The 10,667-nt window shown below is 58.9% G+C and overlaps 1 protein-coding gene across 2 annotated transcripts in view; it reads left to right on the forward strand.

Moving 5' to 3' along the window:
- Positions 1-8,736: 8,736 nt before the first annotated feature.
- The window catches only part of CHID1 (chitinase domain containing 1), a 24,392-nt gene continuing 22,461 nt past the window's right edge, over positions 8,737-10,667 (forward strand). For both annotated transcript variants that reach the window (XM_007108682.3, XM_055079791.1), the window contains exon 1: positions 8,737-8,826. The gene's annotated coding sequence lies outside the window, so the exon portion shown is untranslated. The remainder of the gene's footprint in view (positions 8,827-10,667) is intronic.

A 10,667-nucleotide genomic window follows, 5' to 3' on the forward strand; every position in this document is an offset into this window, starting at 1 on the left:
TTTCGGGGCCGCCGCCGCGCGCGCGCACGCACGCACGCACGCTCGCAGCCGCACGCACGCGCACGCTCGCTCGCGCGGCCACAGATGGCGGCAGGGGCGCGGCGGCGAGCACGTCGGTGGCGGGCCCGTAAAGGCAGGCGAGGGGCGCCCCGAAGACCGACGCCGCGGGCGGGGCTGCGCTGGGAGTTGCGGGTTCTCTTGGCGGGGGCCGCCGCCGCCCCGACCCCGCCCACCAGGCTCCACCGAGCCGGATCCCCAGTACCCTGACTCCCACCAGAGACCCCAGCGCCCGACCCCTGCCCGGGACGCACCGCCGCCCTGACCCCACCGCCCCGACCCTCCCCTGCAGACCTCTCACCGCCATGCCCAGCCGAGGTCCTGGGGCAGCTCGCTGCCGGCCTTGGGGCACCAGTCTCCATCAGAGCTCTGGGGGCCTGCCGCACATCGCCTGGGCTGTCCAGAGCCAGCCCCTTTCTTTACAGAGGGCAAGCCGAGAAAACTCTCCACCCCCATCCCTAGACAGCACCAGGTGACCAGGGCCCAGTCTTGAATCCGATTCCTCACTGACCAACCACACCCTTTGCCACTGTTGGCACCACGAACCTCTGCAGCCTGGGGAGGTGGAGGAGAGGATGGCCACCGAGGCCCACCTGCAGCGCACTGCGGGGCCCTAGGCAGGCACAGAGTCCAGGGAGTTTGTTTGGAGAGCAAGGGGCCCTGCCGAGCTCCCCTTCATGAAGTAGAATGGCTTTGAAGAGGATCCTTCCTCATCTGAGATCACGCAGGCCCTGTACCTGGAACCAGCCCAGACCCACTCTGGCTCACTTCCTCAGTTCCCGCTGAGAGGCCAGGCCCGGGTGGACCCTGGCCAGGAGGACAAAGCACCCAGGCTCTGGTCCTTTGGGACCCCTGGGGGGAGCCAGGAGCCATGGAGACCCGAATCCTTATAAAGCAGCAATTTCACCACCTGCCAAGACCTTCCAAAGGGCTGGCCAGCAGAGGGCTTCCTGAGGGAGAGACCCCTAGGGCCTCTGCATCCCCAGGCCGGGAGATTATCCTACCACAGCCAGGCCAGGGGACTCAGAGGAGGAGACTGTGACCCACCCCTGGCAGCCACTCACAGGGTGGGGCAGTGCAGAGAGGCTACAGGGGCTCACGCAGGGCATGGACAGAGGGCAAGCTCAGCCCACGGTGGAGGGGCCTCTGGGAGGAGGGCTTAGAGATGGGCAGGCATCCTACCTCCTCTCACTGCTGACCCTGGGCTTCCCAAGCCTCCTGGGATTGCTTCCCACCAGTGTGTGTGTATGTCGTGGGGTGGTCCCAGAGCCTGATGAGACACACAACCGGCTGTGCGAAAGCCCCCAGCCTCCTGCCTCCTGCCCCGCCTTCACTGCCCTGCAGCTCACTTAGTCGTCAGGCTTCGGGCCTGAGTCGATGTGGCCCTCCCTGAGCACAGTCACTCCTCAGCGAGGGTCAGGTCACTTTCGGCAGCATGCAGTGCTTCGTTTCTTGGGTTCTGTGAACTGAACATGCGTGTCCCATTCTAGCCATTGCTGGTTCCCAGGCTCTCTTTCCATGTCTAGCGGGAGGGGAGGGCCCCAACACTTGCATCATAAAGAAGAAGAAATGAAAGCCAGGGAGCCCAGAGCCCGGAGCCGTGGTGTCCAGGAGGCTCCCGTGGCGTTAGCTGGCTGTGTCTCCACTTGTACCTGGGCCTGTCAGTTTTATGAGTGACCCAGTTTCCTTCCCATAATCTCTGGAGTGCGTTGCAGACAATAACCTTCCAGAAAATTGGGGTTGGCAGCCTGGTCCAGGCGTGGCTAGAGGCCCTGAGCAGCCGTGCGTGTTCAGGGACAGGATGTGGCGTCCCGGGCCCCCAGTGGCTACCTGTGCTGACCGGGAATGATATGCCAATGATATGAACTCTGTGCTGGGTGGGGACTTTGAAGGAAGCTCAACCACCTGGCAGACAGGGACGGGCTCAAGCCCCTGACCGCTCACCTTAGGGAGGTGGGAACCTGCCTATGACAGCGGGTCTCCTCTCTCGCAGCCATAAAACTGAGCCCAGAGCCACACACGGCAAATTCGGATTGTTACAAAAGAGACACAGATGGGCTTCCCTGGTGGCACAGTGGTTAAGAATCCGCCTGCCAATGCAGGGGACACGGGTTCGAGCCCTGGTCCGGGAAGATCCCACATGCCGCGGAGCAACTAAGCCCGCGAGCCACAACTACTGAGCCAGTGTGCTGCAACTACTGAAGCCCATGCACCTAGAGCCCGTGCTCCTCAACAAGAGAAGCCACCGCAATGAGAAGCCCGCACACCGCAACGAAGACCCAACACAGCCAAAAATTAATAAATAAATTTATTTAAAAAAAAAAAAAAGAGAGAGACACAGAAGGTGAATCTGTGGCCTCCCCGGCTGCCCTCAGGAAAAGCTGGCGCACTGGTGGGGCCCAGAGAAGGAGGGTAGGGGGAATATGGCAGACCAGGGGACCCCAACCCCTACTTTCCAGGAGCCCCCATCACCCTTCACGGCCCCTTTCCCCTCTCTGGGCAAAGTTGTCCCCATACTTGAAGAGCATGTCATGACATCCCCTTGAAAGGGTTACTTTGTAAGAGAAAAGTCAGTTCCCCCCAAAGCTCCCTGGCCCGGCTCTATCCCTTATGACCTGGGAGAGTCAAGTCCCAACACCAAGTCAGACCCAGGGACTTCCCTGGTGGTGCCATGGTTAAGAATCCACCTGCCAATGCAGGGGACATAGGTTCAAGCCCTGGTCTGGGAAGATCCCACATGCCACAAAGCAACTAAGCCCCTGTGCCACAACTACTGAGCCCACGTGCCACAGCTACTGAACCTACGTGCCACAGCTACTGAAGCCTGCATGCCTAGAGCCCGTGCTCCGCAACAAGAGAAGCCACCGCGATGAGAAGCCCACACACTGCAACAAAGAGTAGCCCCCGCGCACAGCAACGAAGACCCAATGCAGCCAAAAATACATAAATAAATAAATAAATTTATTAAAATAAAAAACAAGTCAGACCCAGATTGGAAAGGCTTAGCTGCCAGGAGAACTGCAGGAAGCTGAGTTTCTGTTGACCGACCTCTGCAGAATGTGTGTAGGATGGATTCTGAGAGAGCGGACCAGTCCCACAGGGCACCCAGCGATCTGGGTCAGCTGAGTCTGCCTGGGCAGCCGACTGCCTGGAAGCTGGACTCAGTGGCCCCGTGTTAAAACCAGGTTGAGATGTCAGAAATTCCTGCATATGATGTAGAGAAAGGAATTCAGAGATGTAGTATCTCCCAGTTCTGGAGGGTGGAAGTTGTTGATCAAGGTGTCTGTCGGCAGGGCTGGTTCCTTCTGAGGCCGTGACTGAGGATCTGACCCAGACCTCTGTCCTCGGCTTGTAGACAGCCGTCTTTGCCCTGTGTCTCTTCACACCATCTTCCCTCGATGCATGTCTCTCTCTGTGTCCAAATTTCCCCTTTTAACAAAGACACCAGTCATGTTGGACCCGGGGCCCATCTTACCCCAGCACGAACTCCTCTGAATTAATTACATCTGCAACGACCCCAAATAAGGTCCCATTCTGAGGAGTTCAACATGTGAACTTTCAGGGGACACAATTCAACCCAAACCACACGTTTGGCGACATGATTTTGAATCCTTGCCCCTCCTTTTCCATCCTACCTACTTGGAGCACGGTTCTGATGGCCGGAGCTCCATTTTGGACCACACCCTGCACTGCGCTAGCTCGCAAGCTGCCCGTGTTTGTGCCACTGTGGCTGGGGGCTCTGCTACACCGGCCGAACCTAGGTACTAATTAACACCTATTCCCATGCCCGAGGGTTCTGTGTCCTCGGGGTTTCTGGTGCTCTAGGAGCCTAGGACATGTCGGGATGCCCTCCACCATCCTGTCCTGCGGCTTGTCATCAATACCGCTTCACGTCCATTCCCCTTGGGCTTGAAGGGGCCTCACAGCATTCTCAGTCATCAGCCTCAGGAGCAGCTCAGCTGGTGAGGCCAACCGGGGGCGGGTGGAGCATCCCCCCAGGATGCTGCCAGCTCAGGCATCCTGTTCACCCGCAGAGCAGGGAACCATGACCTCCAGTCTCCCTAAGGTACCTGTTGAAAAATACACCCCTTGACCTTAAAGGCCGGATCAGCCATGCTGGTAGCCAGCCAGCCGTCCATCACTGAATGGGCCTCACATGGTGGGGTGTTTTGTGGCATCTCAGGCCGACATTCACCCACTGCAGCTCCTTCCTCTAAGGGCCCAGCCACGGTGGGCTGATGGAATATAAGCCAATTTTAAGATTAGCCTGAGAAAAACAGCTTTAGGAAAGAAAACATACCTAAAAATATCAGTTCAGGCCTTTCAGCGCCACTATAGTAGTTTCCTGCAGCTGCTATAACAGATAACCACAAGCTGATGGTTTAGGAACAGCAGAAATGGATTCTCTCACGGTTCTAGAGGCCGGAAATCCAAGATCAGGATGTGCGCAGGGGCTTCCCTGGTGGCGCAGTGGTTGGGAGTCCGCCTGCCGATGCAGGGGACACGGCTTCGCGCCCCGGTCCGGGAAGATCCCACGTGCCGCGGAGCGGCTGGGCCCGTGAGCCGTGGCCGCTGAGCCTGCGCGTCCGGAACCTGTGCTCCGCAACGGGAGAGGCCAGAACAGTGAGAGGCCCGCGTACCACAAAAAAAAAAAAAAAAGATGTGTGCAGGGTTGGTTCCCCTGGAGGCTCTGAGGGGGACTCCATTTCCCGCCTCTTCTAGCTTCTGGTGGCTGCGGGACCCTTCAGCCCATGGCCTTCTCCCCTGCGCCTGTATCTTGGACCTTCCTCTCTCTCCTCTTATAAGGATCCCAGTCATTGGACTGAGGTCTCACCCTAAATCCAAGATGAACTCCTCCCGAGATCCTAAGTCACATCGGCAGAGACTCTATTTCCAAAGAAGGTCACCGTCGCAGGTGCTGTGGGTAGGGACGTGAACAACCTTCCAGGGTCCACCACTCCACATGCCCCACGACAGCCACCGAGAAACGCTGCCCATCTGGCTTCGTCGACACACGTACCACCCCTCCCCTTCGTTATGGGGTATTTTCACAGGGGTTGTGGGATGGCAAGAAGCATTAAAACCCATGACTGACACCACAGAGCACGCACCCCTGTGCACGGCCACTTGCCCAGCACAGAAGCCTACCTCGGGGCTTAGCACCTGCCCGGCCACTGACTGGACGCCTACATGCCAGACAGCACACGATGCCCAAGCCACAGCAGTCAGCCCGGGCCCGGCCAGATGGGCTGGTGGGGGCGGGACAGAGCAGATCTGCTGTGCTGGCTCTGGAGCCATATCTGGAAGCTTCCACTGCACATGACACGCCCTGCTCCCTCTCCCTTCTTGCTCTGGGCTTTGCTTATCCCAGCACCCAGGGAGGGTGTCTCCATCCACGAGCTGGAGGAGGGCTCGGTGGCAGGAAATCCTTGCATGCGTCCCTCTTCCTGGCCCTCCGGCCTCAAAGCTGAATGTTTCTCGGCCCAGGAGTGATAGGACGGTGATAGTGGCTTGGGCCCTGCCCTTGGTGTGACCCCTGGCCAAACCTTTCCCATTAAAATAGGACAAGTCACGGGTGGCCCCTGCCAGGGAAACAACTTACCTTGTGCTGACTTGGCAAATGAAGAGAGGCTCAGGGCTGCCCACGGGGCCAGGGACCCCACCCTCGCCCTACCCGGGAGCACTGGCCACCCCAGGGAAGACACAAGCCTGACCCCAGAAGCCCCACGGCCACCGGGCACCTCCAGCAACAAGGTATGAGTGCTCTTGGGGTGTCGACCAGCTACTGGGCTCCCCACAGTAAGACAGAGATGCCCTCCAGGCCCTCCTGGAGAGGCAGCCTCAGACTGGGGATCCTCGGCTGGCCGGGTGCCCCCGAGGTGGGGTGCTCTGGCCCTGCAGGTGTCCCCAGAACATGGGGGAGGGGCCCAGTGGCAGCAGGAGAGCTTGCCTCTGAAGGCCCTCTTGCTCCACGGGGCCTGTATCTGCCCTTGCGTGTCCTCTGGTGCCCACTGCAACAGGCAGGGGGCAGGGAGGAGGATGGAGCAAGGGTGGGCCAGACCTGGGCTCGCAGCTCAGAGCCTGGACCTGGCAGGGCAGGCTGCTCTTCAGGCTGCCGGGGCCCGAGGGGGGGCCAGGGATGGGGGCTGAGGGTTAGGGTTTCGGGCCTGAGCGAGGAGATTATACTCAGATTTACATTAAATTTAAATAATTAGGATTCGATTTATTAATGTTATAATTTCAAAACCTAATTTTTTAATCTGCTAAGTTCAGTTTTACAAGCCCATATTCCCTTCATAAGCCTAGCAGATCTTATCGTTGTTTTTAAGGGGCCTCTGCATAATATTTGGTCCCATTGACAAACTCAAGCATTTTCAGCATTTCAAACTGAATTTATAAATTAAGTATCTTTCACTTCCATTTATGTACTCTAGCTTGTCTGCACTGACAACAAAATCTCAGCTGCTTCAAGAACTCATACACTCAATAGATTAAATATTTAAAATGGTGAACCCCAAGTTGTCTCAAATGTTCCAGAAACATGCACCACCAAATGTGTTCAAGTTTCACTTCATCTGTAAATGCTAACCCTTTGGTTCAGATTCTCTTAAACCTTCCTGTGCCTCATTCTAAATCTTCCTGTGGCCGGACCCATTTAAAGAAGTCAGCTTTCAATCTAGGTGCTGGGGCCCCTTGGCACCAGCTCTGCCAGCTGGGAGGCTGACAGCTTTGTGCTCACAACTCCGAAGACCCCCGAACCCTGCCCAGTGGGGGCTCTGAAGAGGGGGGCTGGCGCCAGGTTCCCTGTCCCTCCTTCCTGCCTGCTCTTGGGGTCTGCCGTGCTGGACCAGAGTGAACCCTGAGTGGATTTTGCAATTCTTTTTTAATTTTTTTAAATTTTTATTTATTTATTTATTTTTGGCTGCCCTGAGTCTTCGTAGCTGCGCTTGGGCTTTCTCCAGTTGCGGCGAGTGGAGGCTACTACTGTTCGTTGAGGTGCACGGGCTTCTCATTGCGATGGCTTCTCTTGTTGCAGAGCACAGGCTCTGGGCGCGCGGGCTTAGTTGCTCCGTGGCATGTGGGATCTTCCCGGACCAGGGCTCAAATCCATGTCCCCTGCATTGGCAGGTGGATTCTTAACCACTGGACCACCAGGGAAGTCCAACTTTGCAGTTCTTTAGCTCCCAATATCTCTGCTCTCAAGGGATCCTAAGGCGATTACATGTTTTCCTCACTAAGAGAACTTTGCCCTTGCTGGGGCCTCCTTGGCATTCCTAGGGCTGCATCCAGCATTGCCTCCTGGGGCCCTCTCCAGAGCTCTGCCTGACCTGGGGTCACTACCCACAGGTCAGGCCTCAGGGCTGAGCTGGGTGCCAGGAACGCAGAGATGCCCAGTGACACTTGACGGTTGGTACGTGACACGCCTCATCACACCCACCAGCCCCCAGCCCCTGGGAAGACCGTGGGGGTCGTCTGGCAGAGATAGGAGGAAGAGAAAGAAGGAAACCTGAGTAGGAAGAAAGAGAACGAAGTTCGGTTCCGGGAGTAGCCTCTTGAGCAGCAGAAATGGGGAAACAGCCTTGCAGCAGGTCCCAGGGCTGGCCGAGCAGGGACGGGCTATGCGGTTTTCTGCAGGAAACTGCTGGGAGCAGCTAGGGATGGGCGGAGGATCTGTCAGCATGTATCAGGTGTAAAATGCCTTGTGATTAAAACCGCTGGCCACTGTGCCCTCAATCCGCACTGACTCCCCTTGCTGAGGCTGAAAGGCTGGGGGGGCGGTGGTTACTGTTACCCTCTGGAGGGTTCCAGCTTTGTGGGATTTGCATGTGAGAAGTGCCACAGTTCCTGGAGGCGAGGACAGAGAGAGCACTGACTCTAGAATATGTGGGATTTACGATGTTCAGGGACCATCCAGAGGGCCTGGAGCACGTGTCCCTGCTCCAGACAGCGTTGTGGGCACCACCGGCCCCTGGATGGTGACCAAAACCAAAGAGTGAGAAGAGCTCACGCAGGGAGACGTGGGGGCTGGCGGGCGGCCATCACGCGGTAGGAGGAAAGCCTGGAGAGGCGATTCCCGCGTTCAAGAGAGAACGTATAATTCCGGATGTCGAAGCTGCGCGGCCCTGGAACCCACGGCGCGCCCTGGTGGTCACCCACGTGGTCGCAACGCGGACGTCGCACCGGGAGCCCAGCCCTCCACCGAGCGTGCGCTGCCGGGGCGTGGGGACCGCGCGCTCCCCCGAACCCAGACCCCCGCGCCAGCTGTCGAGCGAGGACGTTAGGTTCCCGGGAGAGTCCGGGGAACGCGGAAGGCCGGGGTCGGCGCGCGCGACCGCCTCTCGGTCCTCCCACCGCCCAAGCCTGGGCCCCACCCGCCCCGGGAGGGTCTCCTCTTTTCCGCCCGCTTCCCCGCACTGCCCGGCCCGGCCCGGCCCGGCCCACCCCGCCCCTTAGCCTCCTCGGCCCACATCATCAGCCCCGCCCTGTCCACCAGGCTCCGCCCCGCCCCCGCCCCTCGACCTCGTCCCGCCCCCCACTCCCGCCCCTCTGCCCCGGTCCCGCCCTCCCCGTCCAGGCTCGTCCCCTCGGCTCGCCCCCACCCTCCCTCTCGGTCCCGCCCCCAGCGTGCTTTGCGTGGCGGCGGCCCGGAAGCTGGCGTGGCGCGGCGGCGGCGGCGTGCGGGCTTTCTGAGGCGGGACTTCCGACGGCGTTCGCGAGCGTCTTCCGGCAACGTTAGAAGGTGGTCAGGCCGGTCTCCGGGACATGAAGGTGAGCGCCGCGGCGGCGGCCGGCCAAGGTGGCGTCCGCGTCCCGCGTTCCGGCGTCTATTTCCCCGCCTCCTACGGCCTCCGTTCCCCTCCGCGGAGTGAGCGCGCGGGGGGTGCGTGTGAGAGCAGGAGGCGCGGCACGAGGGAGAACGGATGTGACAGCGATGTGGACGAGAGGGAGTGGTGTGGGCGGGTGTGTGTGAGGGAGTGTGAGAGTGGGTGTGACAGCGGGTGTGGACGAGAAAGGGGTGTGACAGCAGGTGTGGACGAGAGTGGGTGCGAGAGCAGGTGTGGACGAGAGGTGGTGTGTGAGTGGGTGTGACAGCGGGTGTGGACGAGAGGGGATGTGAGAGCGGATGTGAGTGAGTGCGTGTAAGAGCGGGTGTGGACGAAGGACGCGGGGCGGGAGCTTGCGGGCGCGAGCGGCAGCACGTGGCGTGGCCGGCGTGGGGCCGGGACCCGGGGCGCGATGGGCCGCGCCGGGCTGGTTCCTTCTTGACCTCGACCCGCTAGTATCCTCCGCTCCCCCTGCGCGTGGCAGGCTGCCTCGGGCTTCCTCCGCTGAGGGAACAAGACGGTGGCCCACAGTGTGGACAGAACCCGAGGTTAACGTCCGCCGGGGCTGGGGTCTTCCTGCTCTTACGCCGCCTTCACTTCCAAGTGCACGCGGCCCTCCCCGCAGGAACATAGCTAGCTCCAAAGTTTGTGCTCACAGGCGAGAATCTGTGACGGACCTTACCCGCGCTGTGGGGACGGCAGCATTCTATTCACGGGACAGCCGGCTCGGGGTCCTGCCAGGTGTTGGTGATGGTCGCTCAGGGCACGGTGGTCAGCATTTCTCAAATTGCATGTCACTGAGCAGACTCGGGTTTGACGGATTAAAACCAGTATCTTAAGAATGAAGTGGAGGGCTTCCCTGGTGGCGCAGTGGTTAACGATCCGCCTGCCAACAAAGGGGGCACAGATTCGAGCCCTGGTCTGGGAAGATCCCACATGCTGCGGAGCAGCTGGGCCCGTGCACCACAGCTACTGAACCCGCATGCCACAACTACTGAAGCCCACGAGCCAGAACTACTGACCCTGCATGCCACAACTACTGAAGCCCGTGCACCTAGAGCCCGTGCTCCGCAACAAGAGAAGCCACAGCAGTGAGAAACCCGCGCACCGCAACGAAGAGCAGCTTCTGTTCGCCACAGCTAGAGAAAGCCTGCGCACAGCAACGAAGACCCGACGCAGCCATAAATAAATAAATAAATAAATAAATTTATAATAAATAAATAAACAAGACCCTGCCGTGCGTGTGCACTTTGTGACGTTTTACTAGGGGGTCGTGAGCACCGCGGTGCCCTTTGTATTCTGGCATCTGGGAGTGCAGGGTATTAAACAGCGCTGCAGTGAGCATCTTCGAGCGTTTTCGACATAAGCGGGATGTCCCCCAAAGTGGGATTTTTGAAAAAAAAAGACATGTTGGAAAGTATAATATTTGTGACCAGGTTGTCACCCGAAAAGGTCTGATCAACTTGAATTCTCAGGAACAGCTCTGAGAGTGAAGCTGCCCCAGGTCCTCAGGTCGCATCATTCTCTTAGTCCTTGCCAGTGCCTGGGGGCCGGGCGGGGGGGGGGGGGCGGCCAAAACGCACAGCTCATTGTCTTATCTCAGCATCCATTCCTCTGGTTGCTGGTGATGCTGCAGTGCTGGTTCTGTGGCTTGGGGGTGGGGTCTGTGTGTTATGGGGCGGGTCTGTATTATGGGGTGTCTCTGTGTGTTACACCTTTTCACGTCCTTTCTGTATTTTATAGCGGGGCTTTTTTTTTTTTTTTTTGCGGTACGCGGGCCTCCCA

The sequence above is a fragment of the Physeter macrocephalus genome, chromosome 18 (assembly GCF_002837175.3).
Source record: "Physeter macrocephalus isolate SW-GA chromosome 18, ASM283717v5, whole genome shotgun sequence".
Classification (NCBI taxonomy): domain Eukaryota; kingdom Metazoa; phylum Chordata; class Mammalia; order Artiodactyla; family Physeteridae; genus Physeter; species Physeter macrocephalus.